The 18,242-nt window shown below is 53.0% G+C and overlaps 1 long non-coding RNA gene across 2 annotated transcripts; it reads right to left on the bottom strand.

The window, feature by feature from the left end:
* Positions 1-1,745: 1,745 nt before the first annotated feature.
* Positions 1,746-17,728, bottom strand: LOC142068632 (uncharacterized). Of its 2 annotated transcripts, none has more exons than XR_012664510.1 (5): positions 17,647-17,728; positions 10,020-10,137; positions 5,305-5,390; positions 2,234-2,395; positions 1,746-2,027 (listed from the first exon to the last, which is right to left on the bottom strand). It is a non-coding gene; the product is annotated as an uncharacterized LOC142068632 (long non-coding RNA). The 2 variants fall into 2 exon arrangements; XR_012664511.1 differs by having other exon boundaries at positions 17,675-17,728.
* Positions 17,729-18,242: the final 514 nt, after the last annotated feature.

The raw sequence follows: 18,242 nt of genomic DNA, 5'->3' as shown, positions 1-18,242 counted from the left end.
CACTATGTACATCCTTGGTCCGCCCACACCTGGAATGCTGCATGCAGTTCTAGTCGCCCTATCTCAAAAAAGATACTCGAGTTGGAAAAGGTTCAGAGAAGGGTAACAAAAGTGATGAGGGGGCTGGAACAGCTTCCGTATGAGGAGAGGTTAATAAGACTGGGACTGTTCAGCTTGGAAAAGAGACAACTAAGGGGGGAGATGATCGAGGTCTATGAAATCATGACTGGGGTGGAGAAAGTGAATCAGGAAGTGTTATTTACTCCTTCCCATAACCCAAAAAACAGGGGTCACACAATGAAATTAACAGGCAGCTGGCTTAAAACAGACAAAAGGCAGTACTACTTCACACAATTCACAGTGAACCTGTGGAACTCCTTGCCAGAGGATGTTGTGAAGGCCAAAACTATAACTGGGTTCAAGAAAGAATTAGATGAGTTCACGGAGGATAGATCCATCAATAGCTAATAGCCAAGATGGTCAGGGACGCAACCCCGTGCTCTGGGTGTCCCTATACCAGAAGCTGGGAGTGGACAACCAGGGATGGATCACTCAATAAATTGTCCCGTTCTGTTCATTCCCCCTGAATTGTCTGGCACCGGTCCCTGTCTGAGACACAGTACTGGGCTAGGGGAACCATTGGGCTGACCCAGGATGGCCATTCCCGTGTAAGGCCAAGTGAAGAGCGAGGCTGGAACCCTGAAGATCAGCACCTGCCAGTCACCAGAGGAGAATGAGGAGCTGATTCTCCTCCCTCCCCTTGCCTTTGCCACTGTAACACCATTGACCGCAGCCGAGTTACGCTGACTCCCACCGGCACGAGAGGAGAATCGGGCTCAGGGAAGGGAGAGCCAGAGGCCTTCCCTCTGCGGGGTTTGGGGAGGAAATAACGAACCTAGGAACAGCTTGTGCAAAGGCCCGAAGCGGCAGGGTGGAGGAAAGCTGTAGGCTCTGCCCTAGCAGCCAGGGCCAGTGGAGGGGAGCAGCGAAAGCAGCATCCAGTCACAGGTGGTTGGTGCTCTGCTGCACCCCGTTCGGCCCCACTTGGAAAGCTCCAGAGTTCAGTCTGGGCCACCCAGGCTGCAGGTGCTGCCTCAGCACCATGGCCAGGCCTTCCTCACCTTCCCTGGGGGAACGGCTGGCAGGTTCCTCCACTCTCCCCCTCATTAGGTCCCTAATTAGCTATTGGGGAACCGCAAAGCAATTGTGGTTGCCAGCGTGGGTCAGTTTATGACTCAATTACCTTCCCCGCTTTGTTAGTCGAGCAATGTGTCCGGTTTATTAAGCCCTGCTGGTCACAGGCGGCCACACAGCAGCTCCCAGAGGCCTGGCGCGTGGGCCCTGCTGTTCCTTTCCCCCTCGAGCTGACCTGGGGCAGTTCCCTTTCCAGGTACAACGCAGGGCGGGGCAGGGGGTGAAGTGTGGTGAGCTGGGTTATAGCAGACACCAGCGAAACCAGGAACAGGCCCTGCTACCCACTTACTCGACTGCACCTCAAGGCGTCTGGTCAAACCCAGGGAGTGGGAGCGGCGACTGGCCAAAGGACGACTTCGGGGTGCGCATCTCTTCACTCGCTTCCCAGGGCTCTGCCTCAGAGACCTTCCCTGGTTGGCTGGGGAAGCAGCCAAGCCAGACGCTGAGCCCCACCCCGCGATGGCAGCTGCTCAGTTTCCTCCCCACTGTTTCTAGCCCACTCGGCTAGTCTATGGCTCAGCCCTCCAGCCAGGTCACAGTTCTCTGCCGCCCTGAGGCTGCCAATCCACTCGCCCTCTGGGCTGCTCTCCTTGCCAGCTAGCCAGAACTGAGCGAGCTCGCCCCTTCCCACAGGCTTGACACTCACTCCAGGGGTGGCCATTTCTCCTCGCCACTCCCCTGGGAGGCAGGGCAGGGCTCTTATGCAGAGTGTATAGATGGGAAACTGAGGCACAGGGAGACTCACCCGAGGAATCTGTGGTAGCGCAGAGACTTGAACACAGGTCTCCCGGGTTCCAAGCAAGGGCTCTAACCATTGGGCCATCCTTCCTATCCTAGAACAGACACAAGCAGAGGGCAGAAACCTTTGAGCCCAGTGGGCTGGGGGGCTGCCGAATATATTAAATAGATCATGTCTAGGGGGACAGCAAACAGGATGCTCAGGAGGCAGGTGCAAGGTGATGCTAGAGACCCCAGCCTGATGCTTCTACCCAGGGAGGGGTCCTGCCCACCATCTCCTCCATCCCTCCCCTCATCTCACGTTTTCCGTGTCGCCTCTTCTCCCTGCGCGTGGTTGAGACAACCTGTAGCTTCTGAACCTGACAGGCTGCAGCTGGGGAGCTGGTGTCTTCGTCCCGAGCTTCAGCGAGCCGCAAAGCGTAGGAGATTCCTGCCGAGTCTCTCAGTCCAGAGCTGTCAGATGCTGGCCCACGCGAGGGAAACAAACGTGAAAGGAAGATTAATGGAAGGGAGATAGGCGGGGGGAGAGAGCTGTCAAGCAGAGCAGGTACCAGCTCCTTCTGGGAGAGGCAGATGATGGGGATGGCGGGGAGATGGGGGGCACAGGGCTCGGGAGGGTGTGTTAAACGGTGCCGCATAGCCTGAGACAGAGTTAGTGAGCTCTGGGGGTGCCAGGCCTGGCCCAAGCTCACAGCTCACTCTGAAGGCTGGCTGGGGATAGGAGCAGGGACAACTCCCTTGGCCTCGGGAGAAGGCAGCCCCTTCTGTGGTTTTCCAACAACCGCTCCAGACCCCTGCACCAGGTAGAGGGAAGGGCGCCTCCGGCCTCCCTTGGCCAGACCCGGGGGGAGGGGGGGGCAGAATTTGGGGTAGGTGCTTGGGTACCCCAATGGCGCTGCTGTCTCCTGAAGTTATTCAGCGGCCCCAGCACTGACCCGTCAAGGGCCCAGTTGCGCGAGGTGCAATTTCTGCCTCGGTTCACTTCATAGGACACCCTCCCCACACCACAGCTACACTCTGCTGCCTGGCCACCACTTGGCAGTTGCAGCACAAGCTACATCAATATACAAACCCAGGCTGCTGGCTGGCCGGCAGAGCCCCACCGATGCCCCCTTGGTGGTAGGCTTCAGGTCCACTCCTTTCTTTTATATCTGCCCAGCGGCTCTGGAACATACCAGCCCCGCCCAGGTGGGGTGCACCTGCCAGTCCACTCTGCGCACCACCTGTCCATTGATCGCACTGGACGGCCGGGGCAGCAGGTGATGAGCCACTAACAGGTTAGTCCTCTGTGTTGGTGGCCGGCCACTTCCTGCAGGCAAATCTGAGCCTCCCCGCATCCCCTGCACCCCCTCGGGAGGCAAATCCAACCCAAGTCATCATCTGGCTTGCCCCAACCCCAGCTGGGTCACCCTGGCCTCCCGCAGGAAGAGACACCCCCTCACAAGCATCGGGAGAGTGACAGAGAGAACACGGTTGTCACAAGACCAGTCTTTTGGCTCCAGAGCTATGCACAGGCCCCAGGGGGGCCGTGCAAAGGGGCCCTTCAGACTGGACCATTCAGCCTCCCAAGGGTTTGTCAGGCCTGCTGGAGAACCCCTGAAAGGGTTTTGTTCCGTCCTCAGGCAGCCGAGTGCTGCTGGGGAGGGGAAGAGCTGCCAGGAGTGAGTTTGGGGCTAGAAAAGGATTAGATAAGGCCCCAGAGTTCACTTAGCCACACCCTGCACAGCTCAGATGGTTTCTGGTCCTCAGTATCGATCAGAGACAGCCTCACAGCAAGAAATTTGGAGCCCAATTCCGGGGCCCAAGCTCTGGGGTGTTTGACTCAGGCCCATCTCTGACTTCTCCAGCAGGAGGTTTCTGAGTCGGGGTAAAATACCAGCCCTGCAGCAGCCAGAGCATCCAGTCCTGCCCTTTGCTTCTGGGTGGCAGAGGGATTTCCCCCTCCAAATCAGTGATCAGATTTTTGCTGCCTTGTAACTTTCACCCTTGTTTAGTTAGCAAGCGGGTAGCGGTGTGGAGGAGGGACCTACAATAATACAGGGACATTTGCCAGCTGTGACCCTGATCCTGCTGCCACCGACATCACTGCAGCTTGGGGGTGAAGGGGCAGCTGCTGGGCTCGGGCCCCAGGGCTGCCATGACGTTCTGAGCGACTGCGGATCACGGTGTTGTGACAGCAGAGAAATCCAGGCTAGCCCCGGAGGGGTCACCAAAGCCCGAGTTGGACCAGTACAGTGTAATGGGCAGCGCTGGGGAAGCGGCCCTACACAAGTGACGCCACCCCCAGTTACAGCAGCTCCTGCCCGCCGCTGCTTTCCTCCTCCCCCCCAGACCCATTCCCCAAATAATCAAGTGGAATGGGGAAGAGGCTCCCGTCCCTTGTTCTCTCTCGTTGTAGCGAGTTCTAATTACGCTCGCTCTCTGTCCTCCGAGAGCCGGAGCACACTCTCCACCCCTGCCCGGGAGAGCAAGCCCTCGCCTGCCGCCCGTCTCGGCTGCCAGGATCAAAGGCTGGCGCAGCAGCCGGGGCCACTAGCAGAACTGCACTACCGGCAAGCAGCCGCTTCATAAGGAATCTCAAGGAAAAGACAGAAATACCAGCTCTTGTTTTTTTAATTAGCAGAAACAGAACAGAGCACACCTGGCCTCAGTAATTGGCTGTGTCATTACAGGTTTCCGGGGCACTTCTGGAAACGAGGTACCTCACCCTACAGGAGACTGACTGGTGCTGTCAAGTCAGATATTTCTGGGGGCAGAGGGAATTCTGGTCCCGTCCCCCCACCAGGGGCCCTGCTGTGTGGTCCCCGCTCATCCCTCCCACTCCCCTGCAGTGACCCCAGGTCTCCGTTGGCCAGGGAATCTGCCCTCTCGTTTATTCACACAGTGCATCAGCTGGTACCACCTGAAATCAGATTCTCCAGGGATTCCCCTGTGCTCCAGGGATTTCCCTGCATTCAGGAACAGGCTCCCTGGGCCCCAGGTCACAGCACTATCTGGCCCAGCCAAATTGGTGCGGCATTGTGGCCATGCAGCTGGAGCCATGCTCCCGACCTCTCCGTCAGCAGCCATACAGATTTCCTATGAGACCACTGCTTTCCAATGGTCACATCACGGCCTCCTGGCTCTTCAGCCTATGGCACTTTGAGCAAGCGCAAACACCCACCCCCCCCAGTCCCTTCTAACTGCTGACAATTATTCCTGCAACAAGAATTCACTTCCCTCCCAGAAACAGCAGGTCAGGGCGTACTAAGAGAACAAGGCAAATTGCTACAGTTTTTATACAGCATTTGGTGGCTTGGGAGGGGGGCCAGACTACCTGTCTCCGGTGAAATTAAGCAAGGTGTGACCAAAACCAAGGGAAGCCCCATTTACCTGTGAATCAACAGAGGGATGGGAAGTTTCCCAGGCAGGGAAGAACAGCAGGAGGTCATTCCAAGTCTGGGGACAAATCAGTGAATCTGGGAAGATACAAGGAGAGAGAAGAAGCAGTTGAAGGGCCCACTTGTCTCAGCTTGCAAGAGCTCCGGCCCCCCGTCTGTCCAGTGATGGATGACACGTCATCCATCACTGGACAGACAAGGGGCCGGAGCTCTTGCAAGCTGAGACAGATGGGTCCTTCAGCAAAGGCGGCCTACAGTCTCTGGGAACTGAATATAGGTGAGAAATCTGCTTAGACAAAGATCTTCCAGCTAGGAAGACAAGGAAAACCAGCCCCTTGTGCTTCCATGGAAGGTCCTGACTGAGAGAAAGTCAGCCAGGGCTGGGAAGAACCCTACCTTGAAGCAAGGCTGTCGCATGTTGAGTTAAGTCTTAGCCACTATCAAGCGCATTTCACTTTTGTTTGCTGACTTGATTTCTATCTTTACTCCTTATGCTGGACCTTACTTAAAACCTCTCTCCAGCCGGTTAAACAAACTTGTTTTACTTTTATTCTAAATCAACCCAGAATGGAACTTGACTTAAAGTGGATTATCACCTCGGGTTAAAGCAACAAGCAGCTGTGCTTTTGTCTCTGTAAAGGAGCAATGGCCCAGGTGAGGGCTGGATTTTCAGGGCAGACTGTTTTGGGGAAGTTCAGGGCTGCTTTGCGGTCACTTGGCTAGTGGTCACCAAGGCTGGCTGAGATCGGAACGTGGGCATGGCATGGTCAAACAGGCAGCTGGAGTCAGAGCTGCTGACCTAGACTTAGACACAGACACTCACTGCATGCTTGTATGCTGGCTGAGAGCATCCGGTTACAGGACAAGTGGTGACCACCTCTCACTGGTCTGGATCGCACCCCAAAATGGTACAGCAGCTTGTTGCAAATCCTGAAGCAAATCCTGCAGTCCTTCCACTTGGTTCTCATTCAAGTGGATGTGAGCTGTGGCCACGCAGCCTCCCTGGTGATCAGCCCCCCAGTATCAGATGCATTCAAATCACAGACCGCTTTGGTAAAGTTGGCCCTGGGCATAACTAAGGATCAGGCTCAATAAGGAGCCAACCATGGCACCTGCTTTGTAGGGGTAGGGTCCCAGGTGCTGGACCTCATGGGTGGGTGTGAGAAGGGGCAGGGAGAGGGGCACAAGAAATGATTATGAAACCGACCAGCCTGACTAAAATGCCCCATCTGACTGAAGGGCAAGACAGTAATACACAGAACTGGGGACAAAAAGCAAAATTAGGTTTTTAAAACCTTTCCTGTCTGATCCTTTGAGGCATATCAGTGTTACAGCAGCGCGTGGTATTCTTTTAATTTAAACCTCCTCCTGTCCTTTTGAGCCATATATCAATGCTAAATAAAAACGTGAGTGACATCTGGTAGATGAGACGACATTTACAAGAGAAAAACAACTGATGTATGGGCTTTCTGGCAGATGCTTTGCCCTCCCTGTGGGGAGCTCACGATGGCTGCCTGGCTTCTTAGTGGGTCTCCATTGATCGTGTTGCCCCTAGGGGTTGTAACAGTGGCTATGCTGGCATTTTGGATTAGTCACCTGTATGGGGAAGTGTTAAACATTTAGGAGAAAGGCGATCAGGGAAAAACGGCTGCCTGGCCTTGAAAACAGAGCTTATAAGTGACATGGAAAGATAATCAAAAGGATTCTAGCCATCTTTCTGGGAGAGGGCCCTCCCTTGCACAGAAATATCTATTCCGCACACGTGGTCCAGGGGGACCTGAGCCAAACATCCCTGAACCTTAGGAAATGTCCGAGCCGGCTCCAAGCGTCAAAACTGTCCCTTCTCTCGGGAATGGGCTGAACCAAACCCCTGGAGCAGCACAGGCTGGGCTTGGCAACACGGTCCATCTCCAAAGTAGTCACAGCCCCTCCTGCTCATTCCTTCAGCCCACAGGTGGTACAGCTGCCCATCTTCTAGCCACCGCTAAGGAACCTGGGAGTGACTTGACTGAAGAGGGTGCCTGAAATCCTTTGCACATCTGAGAGCATGCCGCAATAACATGCGTATCACCTCCCAGGCATCCTGCTCCCAAGCGGACTGCTAACGGCTCCTGGTAGATAGGGGAGCCTCCCCACAGCTGGAGTCTTTGGGATGGAGACAGCTTGGGGGTCCCAAAAATCTTTAAAAATCTGGTTCCAACCAGTAAGGAGGCCCCTGTCCGCCTTGGAACATGAACAGTCTGGGAACATTGTTCCCCTTTCACATCCAAACTTCTGGGACACCCCAATCTACCACTCCCCACCTCTGCCAAAGGATGCTGTAACCCCCTGACCCTCTCCAACCCAGCCTGTTGCTTGTTCTGTGTGAGCAGAGGAGAGCTGCACAGCAGACATCTCTGTAGGTTTCATTCCAGCGATGCCTCAGCCAATTTGATTGTCTCAGCCAGTGTGCAATTTCTCCCCTCATAGAGGGCACGAGGGGAGATTTATTTTCTCCAGACATCATTTACTCAGTAAACTGCGAATGAAGCCAGAAATCACTGGTTTATGCCACCCTCAGATCAGAATAAAATGAGGATGGATTCTCCCATTTAGCGTAATTTTCCATTCTCCATTCACAGAGATTCTCTTTTAATTGGATATTTATAAAGCTATTTCATCTTGGTTATTGTAGCCAAAATGATTCATGTCCGCTAAAAACCCAGAGAGGCCATAAAAAAAAAAAAAAAAGAGACTGAATAATGAATATAGTCTCCAAAGATACCCGTCAAAATTCCTTTTTGCAGCGGATTATGGGCAGGGGCTGGAGAATGAGCTCCCACACCCCAACCCTCTGACTCAGCCCAGAGCCCCCTCCCACACTCCAAACCCCTCAGCCACACCCCCCAGCCCGGAGCCCCCTCCTGCACCCCAACCCCTCATCCCCAGCCCCTCCCCAGAGCTCCCACCCCAACCCCCTCTCCCAGCCTGGTGAAAATGAGTGAGCGAGCGAGGGTTGGGGGGAGAGTGATCGGGGGTGGGGCCTTGGAGAAGGGGCAAGACAGGGGCGGGGCATCGGGGAAGGGGCAGGGGTGTTTGGTTTTCTGCAGTTAGAAAGTTGGCAGCCCTAACCCTGAAGCCAGCACGAGCATCAGAGACAGGAGGGCTGAATTTCATCTTTATGCAGGCAGGTTAATCTCACGCCTCTTGTCACATCCTAGCAGGTAGTCCCTCAATGCATCCTGCTCCAAATGAAACACTAAGCGAGCTCCTGTTTAAATTGCTAAACCTTAATTCAGCCGAGTGGCTTATCTCCTGTAAGGCTCTTTCCCACCCCACCTCCCCCAGTTTGCAGGAAGTCTTTGAAGGAAGGAATAAGCTTCTCTCACAGCTTTGAGTTGACAGGTTTCAGAGTAGCAGCCGTGTTAGTCTGTATTCGCAAAAAGAAAAGGAGGACTTGTGGCACCTTAGAAACTAACTAAATTTGTTAGTCTCTAAGGTGCCACAAGTCCTCCTTAGCTTTGAGTTGTGAATTCTTCCTGCAGAGATCTCAGTTCTATTGATCCCTTCATCTCCGGAGATTATTCCGCCGCTCTCCAAGAGAGACTTTGCTGGGCTGCCCAGATCTCCTCTCCTAGCCTTTAGGCCACCTCATTGCAAACTGACAGGTTTCAGAGTAGCAGCCGTGTTAGTCTGTATCCGTAAAAAGAAAAGGAGGACTTGTGGCACCTTAGAGACTAACAAATTTATTAGAGCATAAGCTTTCGTGGGCTACAGCTTGTAATGGGAATTCAGATACAGGGCTTAAAAAAAAATTGATTAGGGTTTAGTGAATGTTCCCAGCACAATCTCTCATTTCCAGTTGCAGGCTGGATCGGTCACACCACAGGAGGTTGGGGCTAGTGAGGACTATGATGACGAAGAGTTTGCATTACAGCAGCACCCAGAGGACCTTCTCCCCCCTGCATACACTTCTGCCACCCTTCAGGATCCAAGCTACATTGTGCTCAGTGCTGCACAAACATGGGACGATGAAGGTGTGGGTCCTGCCCCCCAAGAGCTTAGAGGCTAAGGCAAATATGACAGAAGGTCTGCGAGGTGGACTTACCTGGTACAAAGCTCTGGTGCAGGCCCCTGATCACAGGGCTGCATTCCACACAAAGGGATAGGCCTGAACCAGCATCCCTGATCCCGACCTCCCCAGGCGCCAGGGGATTTGAAAGCTAAACCCCACCCTGAGCTCTGTGCACACTTCTCCTCCCACCACCCCACCCCAGATCTGGACACCCTCAGACTAAGTGTGTGGGTGCAAGAGACACTTCCCAGGGGCGCCCAGTGTCAGGAGGCACCACACCACCACCACCTGCCTTTAGCGCGAGGAAGTCTTGTCTGAGCCCGCTGTGGATCAACTCCCTGAAACCACCAGCCTCTGGCAGCACGACGCCTGCCCTCCGCAGACCTCACTCTCTCTGTACAGGTAGCACGAGGCACTTACCCCCCCCCCCCCAAGTCCTCCGAGAGTTCCCTGGAGTCTTCACTGGACTCCCAGAATCACCCGGCCAGCTGTTCCAGCGTAGTAGCCATACCTTGGAACACAGCTCTGCCAAACACACAGCATTTGGATACAGCGCCAGTGAAAACAAGAGATTGGAGGGATAGCGAGCGCTCAGATTGGATTCAGCTGGTTACATGCAACACAAAATCGTACTCAGCTTTGTCGAGACTCACTTTCACTAGCAGGTGACCAAAGGAGCGTCTCACCCAAAGTTCTCTCCAGGGTTTTCAGGCAGCAAACTCACTCTCCGGTTACTTGCGAGGTGAAGGATGCCAGGGTGTCCTCTTTGCCCTGCAAATATACCAGCACAAACCTTTGAGGTGCACCCCTAGATAGGGTCCACTCGTATTTACTTTCTGCTAGTGTCTCTAAAATGGAGCTAACAATGCTGACCAAAGCATTGCCAGTTTCCGATTAAAAGCACTAGATAAAAGCTGGGCATTATTCTTACCCCCTGGAGAGAGCACCTTCCAAATCCCCCCTCTGGAACAACCAAAAGGTGAGGGCACTCCCAAGAGCGCCCACTCTGTGTTTTCTGCTGAGCCCAGTGCAGGCTGGGACAGGGCTTTGGGAATGGATGCCCATGGGTGCAAACACCCTCAGAGCTCAGGGTTCTGCACCTGCCTGGGCAGCCCCAGTGCCTTGGATTGAAGGAGCTCCTGCCACACCATGCTTGGGCACCACTGCGAGCTTTCTGATCGTCTCACCCCTGTGGAGACCAACCACTGACTGTTTGCAAGACACACTGGATGGGGAGACAGCTGTCGACTCCCCAACAGCAGCATTCTCCCCCCATTTCTGCCCAAACGCTATCTCACCGCAGTGCCCGCTCGTGTTATCCCAGACAGGTATCCAAGGCTGTCGCCGGCTGGTGCCAGAGAATGCACGAATCCCACATTGCCTGCCACTGGCAACGAGCTGGCCTGCAGCAGCGCTTGGCCCCATAACTTTCTGACCCGCACGTCCCACCCAGCAAGTTGCTCAAGGCCCTGCTGTCCGGTCACAAATCACCCTGGCCTGGTGTCTCCAAAGCTATGTAGCTTTCAGCAGAGAAGTTGGTGCCCCCCCCCCCCCCAGTTCTTGCATGTCCTGTCACAGCAGGACAAAGCTGGCTTATCTCCTGCGGGGGGTGAGGCAGCTCTAGCTCCACGTGCTGCCCCAGTAAGCCCGTGGGCAGCTTCACCCGGCATGTTTCCTGTCCCTGTTGCTGCTGCTCTGGCTGCCAGTGCTAATAATCTCACATCCTTCTCTAGCGCCTCCCAGCACAGGATCCGATAGAGCCTCCCCAGCACAAATCCATTCCTCCTCAGGACAGCCTGGGCGGTAGGGAACTCTCATTTCCCACATTTTGCTGATGGGGAAACTGAGGCATGGGGGAAGGGACTTGAAGCAAGCAGCCAGCACCTAGCCAGGAAGAGGACAGAGAGACTGTGGATTTAACCTGATCGGTGACAAAAGGCAGAGCCCCAAAGCTTTCCCACCGGCGGCAATTTTCTCAAATAAAACCAGACATCTGGCAATCATGACTGAATAGCTATAGTCCCACCACGTCTCTCAGTCCCTCCCGTCCAGGGAGCACACGCCCTTTAGTTGCGGGGTTACATTCCACACAAATCTGGAACAGCCTTCCAAGGGGAGCAGCGGGGGCAAAAACGAAACTGGCTTTAAGACTGAGCTTGATAAGTTTATGAGGGAATAGTGTGACGGAACTGCCTACAATGGCACGCAGGCCATCGGCGACTGCCAGTAACAAAAATTCCCAATGGCCGGTGATGGGACACCAGATGGGGAGGACTCTGAGTTACTACAGAGAATTATTTCCCGGGTGTCTAGCGGTTGGGTCTTAGTCACATGCTCAGGGTCTAACTGATCGCCGTATTTGGGGTCAGGAAAGAATTTCCGCTGGGTCAGATTGGCAGACTTTTTTTTAATCTGCCTTCCTCTGCAGCATGGTTTGCAGCATGGTCACTTGCAGGTTTAAACTAGTGTAAATGGTGAATTCTCTGTAACTTGCAGTAAACCATGATTTGAGGCCTTCAGCCAGAGGTCGGGGTCTATTACAGGAGTGGGTGGGTGAGGTTCTGTGGCCTGCAAGGTGCAGGAGGTCAGACTAGATCAAGATGGTCCCTTCTGGCCTTAAAGTCTGAGCCAATACATCTGGTGTCCCCTCATTTTACTGCTGAAAATTATTTATAATCAGCAGTAACCATGGAACTATCTGGAGAGCAAGCACGAGTGCTGCTTACACGGACCCCACAGCATTTTAAGGGTCCGGCCTGAATGATTTTCACATCCCTCATTCTGGGTCTTGGTCACACTGTGTCCCAGACATCTGGGCCTCGGCAGGCTCAGCATTCTCTTAGGGAACCATTTCCTAAAGGCCTGGAATTTGGAGAGCCCTTGAGCAAGTGCTTAACTTCAAGCAGGTGCTGAAGTCCCACTGAAATCAATAGCAGCCTTGCTATGGTCTCATTCTCAAAGGGAGATGGAAGCACTGCTGAGGACTTCAAAGACTCTTCATCAAGTCCCTTCCCCTCTGTGCCTCAGTTTCCCCATCTGAGAAATAGGACTAATGGGAGTTGCCGACCTCCCAAGACATTGTGAGGATGAACTGGTCCTGCATCAGTGCAGGGGGGAGGAGTGGATGACCTCTCACGGTCCATTCCAGCTTGACATTTCTCTGATTTTCAGTAGGTTCATGGCCAAATTCACCCCTCCCCACTCCAGCCCTCAGGAACACCCCACACTAGGTAAATGCTGCAGAGCTTAAGTCAGGCCTGACATTGACAGTCCCAAACTGAATAGATTTCCTGGGAGCATTCTTGCCAGTGGAAACGCTTCTGGAGAGACTTGTTCCCCATGCCAAGGAACCCAGATCCAGGGTTGTGCCATGAACTGGAGAGTGAAGCCGATCGCTCTAGTTTAACTGTCCAGGCTAAGTGAAGGGCTGTCAAATGAGCAGGATGGAGAAGGGGCCATCATAAGGACGTTTGATAAGCGAACCATAGTGCAGGAATGGGCAGCCCTGGCCCCCCCCCAGCTGTTAATTGCATAGCAACAGTTTAGTCGCCAGGGAATTCTTGAGAGCTTTGCAGACGGTGAGCGAGTCTCTGCATCGAGTGACACGTTCCTCAGTCCTTACCGGCGATTTCAATCAGGTCAAATGCTCTAGGTGTCACCAAACCAGCTCCCAGCCGGTCTAAGCTAGTTCAGAATTGATTTGAAATGGGCAAGGCCAAGACCAGAGGGTGGAACTGCTCAAACAATCAGCCACCTGCTCCCCGTTGGGTGCTGAGCTCTTCTGAAAATCCACCTTGCCCAGCCTCGCACAAAAGGTCAGTGGCCAAGCCAGGACCTGGACTCCTGAGGCCCAGTTCCAGGAATGAACCCCATTTTATCAGCCTGGAACTACCACAGATAGAGGGAGGAGAAAGCTTGATCTCTAGAAGAGATCATACAAATGCAGGAGAAGCTGGCATCTCTCCTGCTGGGGGCCTCTTCTCGCTTTTGCGATACCGGCCTCCTGGCTACACCTCTCCCTTTGTGTGGTGGCACCGAAACTGCCCAGCCTCTCAGCGCCTGTGGGTCATTCTGGGGAAAGATGCTGCCAGTTCTTGGAATTTTATGGCACATTGTACGAAAACCAGAATTGGTTTCGGAGGATGACACAGGGCTGTTTGCTGCAATTACTGCAGAGTGCAGCTCTGCTCAGAAAAGAGAAAAACAGCATCGGGGGGAGTGTCTCTTAGCGAGGCCACATTGCATATGATCAGTTTACAATTAAGAGATTCCTCCTGCTGCCCACCAACTCCCCACCCTGCAAACACGGGGGGCGGGGGGCAGTTCTTGTAGTTTTATCTTAGCTCAGTTACAGGTGCCAGGGGTTTATTTTGTGAGAATCTCAGTTTTCTTTTAAAGAAAAAGGAAGTTTCCAGCATTCCTGATGATGGAGAAAGGCTTGAAAACGTGACCCAGGGGCATTCGACATTCTCACATAAATCAGAAATCAAAGAAAAGGAATGCCCCACGGTTTGTCTTAAATCATGAGATTTAAAAAACAATCATGAGATTTTTCTGCTTGACTTGTGAATGTTGCAAACTTCCCCTGCTACCTGTGAGCCAAACTGGATAAGCGTGGGCACTCCACAAGGCGAAGGGCTCACACTCTCTGCCTACCTGGCTTTTTTTAGGCGAAGGGAAAGAAGAACGAACAAACAGAAAAATCTCCATGACAGCCTGCCACTTCGGGAATTGCCCTCCCAGCTCTGGCCAGCAAGCTTCCTACAGGCCAAAAGGTGGAACATACAGGAAAGAGAACCACAGCTAGATGCAACACCAGCTGTTGGAGCAAGGGCAGGGGAGAGATAAGCACGAAGATGGATGGGGCCGGGGAGCAAGTGGAAGGGGGCTGAAGAAGGAATAGCTCGGTTCCAGCAGTCAGCAGAGAGCGGCATTTTGTCTGTTGCTTTCTGACTGGGCTGGAGGGAGCTGGGCTGGGAAACAGGGAGACCTGGGAGTAGCAAGGAGGGGCTCACCAAAGTGCAGGCAATGTTTCAGCTGATGGGAGGGTGTGCAAGGGTGGGTGTTGGGTACATAGAGAGGGAAGCAGCTAGGTTTGGCAAAACATGCTCGGGGACAGAGGCGGGCAGAAATTTGCTGGCTGAATCGTTCAGGGCTAGTAGTTCACTGACTCCCCGATATTCCTCATGGCTGTGTACTTGCTTTGGCCCTCTGCAGGGAGTGATAAAAACAACCGCATGCCAAGAAGCACTGTGGCATCCTCAAAGGAGCCAGAACACCTGGAGGCGCTCGGTGGGGAGAGTGGGCTTCTACAAATCAAGTTTGTCTGGTGCACAGAGAAAGGTCTCACTTGGATGTGTGTCCGAGTCCACCTCCTCCCCAGCCTCATAGGCCCCTCTGCCCATCCCTCTCGGCTTTTCTATCCTGGCCTCCTCTCTGTCCCAGCCTAATCTTGGTGCAAGAGCCTTCTCCACCGCAGCTCCACAAGCTGGAACAACCCTCTCCAGGTGACCTCTGCTCCTCCCCTCTTCCAGTCTGCTCTGAGAGCATCTCCCCCTCACATCTACACTGCATCTCTCCCTCGGCTGTTAGTTGTGGGCCCCGGCTGCAGTGTTTAACTCCACAAAGCTGCATGTTCCCTGCCTGCTTACCTATCAAAGCAGATTGTTTTGTAGACAGGGGCAGGGGGCCTAGGCAACCAACTTTGCCACCCTTTATTTGTAATCAAATGCGATGAGAGAGGCACAGTTGAAATGGCTCTGAAAACCTGATTAAGCTCTTTGGCTGGCATTCCCATTTGGATGAAAGCTATAATTAGTGATTGCCAGCCAGGGAAAACTACAGCCCAGGTTTATCCCAATTAATAGAATAGATTTAGGGGGTGAGGTGGAGCAGTTTGGCTTATGGCAAAGCTCATTTCCATAATGAAGGGCGAGGTGCTTATCAAGTGGGCCCCTGATAATCTGGACAGCAGTGTCTGACATGGCATTTACACCTTCCAGGTGCCGGAGAACAGTTCCCTCCAGAGGCAATTCTTTGTTTATTTTCAGAACCCATGGCACAGTTCTGAGGAGACATTTTAATACACCCCTAGACTTGCCTCCAGGGGTGTTTCATCGGGGGAGGGGGCTTGCAGAGAGATGGAGGGGGGCAGGAGACCGGTTAGTGTAGCTGAGCAATCAGGGTCACTGAAAGCCAAAGCTGATTAGACGTAGCAGGAAATTGTCAGCATGGCTTCGGTTCCTGGTGGATGTGGAGCCTGTGGCCCCAGAACCCCCAGGGTGGCCCGTAGGAGCCCTCGGCACAGCTGACACGGTGAACCCAAGTGGGCCTGGCAGAACAGTAACAGACGAGGCGCCAGCTGACCAAGCAGGCACATTGCTGGCCGGAGAGGATGGTAGAGGGACACCCAGAGCTCTCAAGTAACTCTGAACAACTTCCCAAGAGACGGTACCAGCCCACATCGACCCCTCATAAGGGGAGGTTGGGATGACAGGATAACAGATGAGGATGGTTTGTTCGACCTGGCAGGCACAAGGCCGGTAACTAACCCCCTCTTGCTGGTATCAGCGTCTAAAGGAGAAGTAATAGGAGGGGCGTCTTTGTGCTGGTCTAGGGGACAGCAGCCTGGTGGGTGATGAACTTGGACCTTGTTGCCAGCACACACACGTTAGTGTCCCTGGAGCTCCTATAGGGTGCCAGGACCATGCTTCATCAGCCATAAAGCTGGCCGAGCGCCTTTACCCCTGAACCGAGCCCGGGGCCTTTATGGCCAACCCAGAGGTCAGCTGACTCAACACGCTGCCTTCTCCCCTAGTGCAGCCAACACCGGAGCAGCACCAGCAAAGCTCCACAGCGCCACGGGGAGCTGCTCCCAGGCCTGAACGAACAAGGGCACCAAGACCCTTGCAGCTGCCGTTAGGGGCCAGGCTCCCTCCTCTCGCCCTTACCCACCCCAGCTGCAGAGCCATTGATCCTTGGGCAGAGGGGGGGAAAATGACACACAGAACCAGCGGCAGAGAGAACCGGTAGCTGAGGGCTGGTCCCTAGACTTGAGAGATTAAAAAGAGTGGGACAGTCCCGCTTTGAAAAGAGAGGAGTAAAGGGGGATGACAGAGTTCTATAAAATCATGACTGGGGTGGAGAAGGTGAATAAGGAATCATTATTTACCCCTTCACATAACACGAGAACCAGGGGTCATCTGATGAAATTAATAGACAGCAGGTTTAAAACACATAAGGAAGTACCTCTTCACATAATGCACACAATCAACCTGTGGAACTCATTGCCAGGGTATATAGTGAAGGCTAAAACTATAATGGGGTTCAAGAAAAAAAATCAGATAAGTTCATGGAGGATAGGTCCATCAATTGCTATTAGCCAAGATGGTCAGGAATGCAACCCCATGCTCTGAGTGTCCCTAGCCTCTGACTGCCAGAAGCAGGGAGTGGATGACTGGGGATGGATCACTTAATAATTGCCAAAAGAAAAGGAGTACTTGTGGCACCTTAGAGACTAACCAATTTATTTGAGCATGAGCTTTCGTGAGCTACAGCTCACTTCATCGGATGCATACCGTGGAAACTGCAGCAGACTTTATATATACACAGAGGTTATTCTCTGTGTATATATAAAGTCTGCTGCAGTTTCCACGGTATGCATCCGATGAAGTGAGCTGTAGCTCACGAAAGCTCATGCTCAAATAAATTGGTTAGTCTCTAAGGTGCCACAAGTACTCCTTTTCTTTTTGCGAATACAGACTAACACGGCTGTTACTCTGAAACCTGTCATTAATAATTGCCAGTTCTGTTCATTCCCTCTGGGGCACCTGGCATTGGCCACTGTCTGTAGACAGGATACTGGGCTAGATGGACCATTGGTCTGACCCAGTATGGCCATTATGTTCTTACCCTTCCAGCCCAAATCTGCCCTCCCCCGAAAATCACCCTACTGCGGGGACCAGTCCCTCTCACTGGACCCTCACAGAGAAAGAGTTAGGTTTGCTGCCTTTACAGAGGCAGAACACACTGCAATCTGCTAGCTTTCTAGAAGCTGGTGCTTTAATGAACTTATAAATCAGTGCTGTGTAATGAAAAGCCAAACAATTTATTTTTAAAAAAATAGAAGAGAGATAAAGACAGAGATTGTTACAAGCAAATAAAAGTGAAGATTCATCTAAAAGTCTAAAGGTTAATCTAGCAAGATACCATCTGGACTAAAGACTATTTCTCCACCTCCTAAGGTGACAGATAAAGATGGATTCTCTCTCTGTTACTCACATGCCCCAAAGGATTGTTTTTGTCTTACAAGGCAGGAAGGACTCCGGGGGATTCAGTCTCCCGTGTCTCTCTGCGGTGCAGGAGTCCTGTTAATTTGCTGTCAAGCTCAGGAGCAGGATAAGCCCCGGTTGTTTAGCTCCATGGCTTTGGTTAATGATTATATGTAAATGGAGGTGAACGCACATTCCTCTGTCTGGGGCAGACTCGTTCATCACCTTCACCTAGGCTAGGCTGTTCAGTAACATCAAACCAAGGGAGCCCATAACTTCCCATATACCATTAACACATGCATTTTACAGGGATAACTAGTGTGTTATTAGTGTTCATGACACCTCACAAGGCACAGTCTGTACAGATATTAGTGCAGTAGCGTGCAGGGCGTGACTAGGTCACACTACCCTAAACTAGGCTCCATATTCCCCAGACGAGAAGTGGGGGAATGGTTTGCCCGAGTTTACCCTCGACTACGTAACTGGCGGAGACCTGCAGCCTAACTGCCTAGCTCTGGGACTAGCGCGGCCCCCTCCGACTGCCTGAGGGCTTTTCCAGAACTCCAGCCATATGAGCACTCAGGATGTGCAGTGCCTCTCTTCAGG

The sequence above is a fragment of the Caretta caretta genome, chromosome 12 (assembly GCF_965140235.1).
Source record: "Caretta caretta isolate rCarCar2 chromosome 12, rCarCar1.hap1, whole genome shotgun sequence".
Lineage (NCBI taxonomy): Eukaryota > Metazoa > Chordata > Testudines > Cheloniidae > Caretta > Caretta caretta.
The sequence above is the reverse complement of the archived record's forward strand: the minus strand, read 5'-3'. Positions and strand labels throughout refer to the sequence as shown.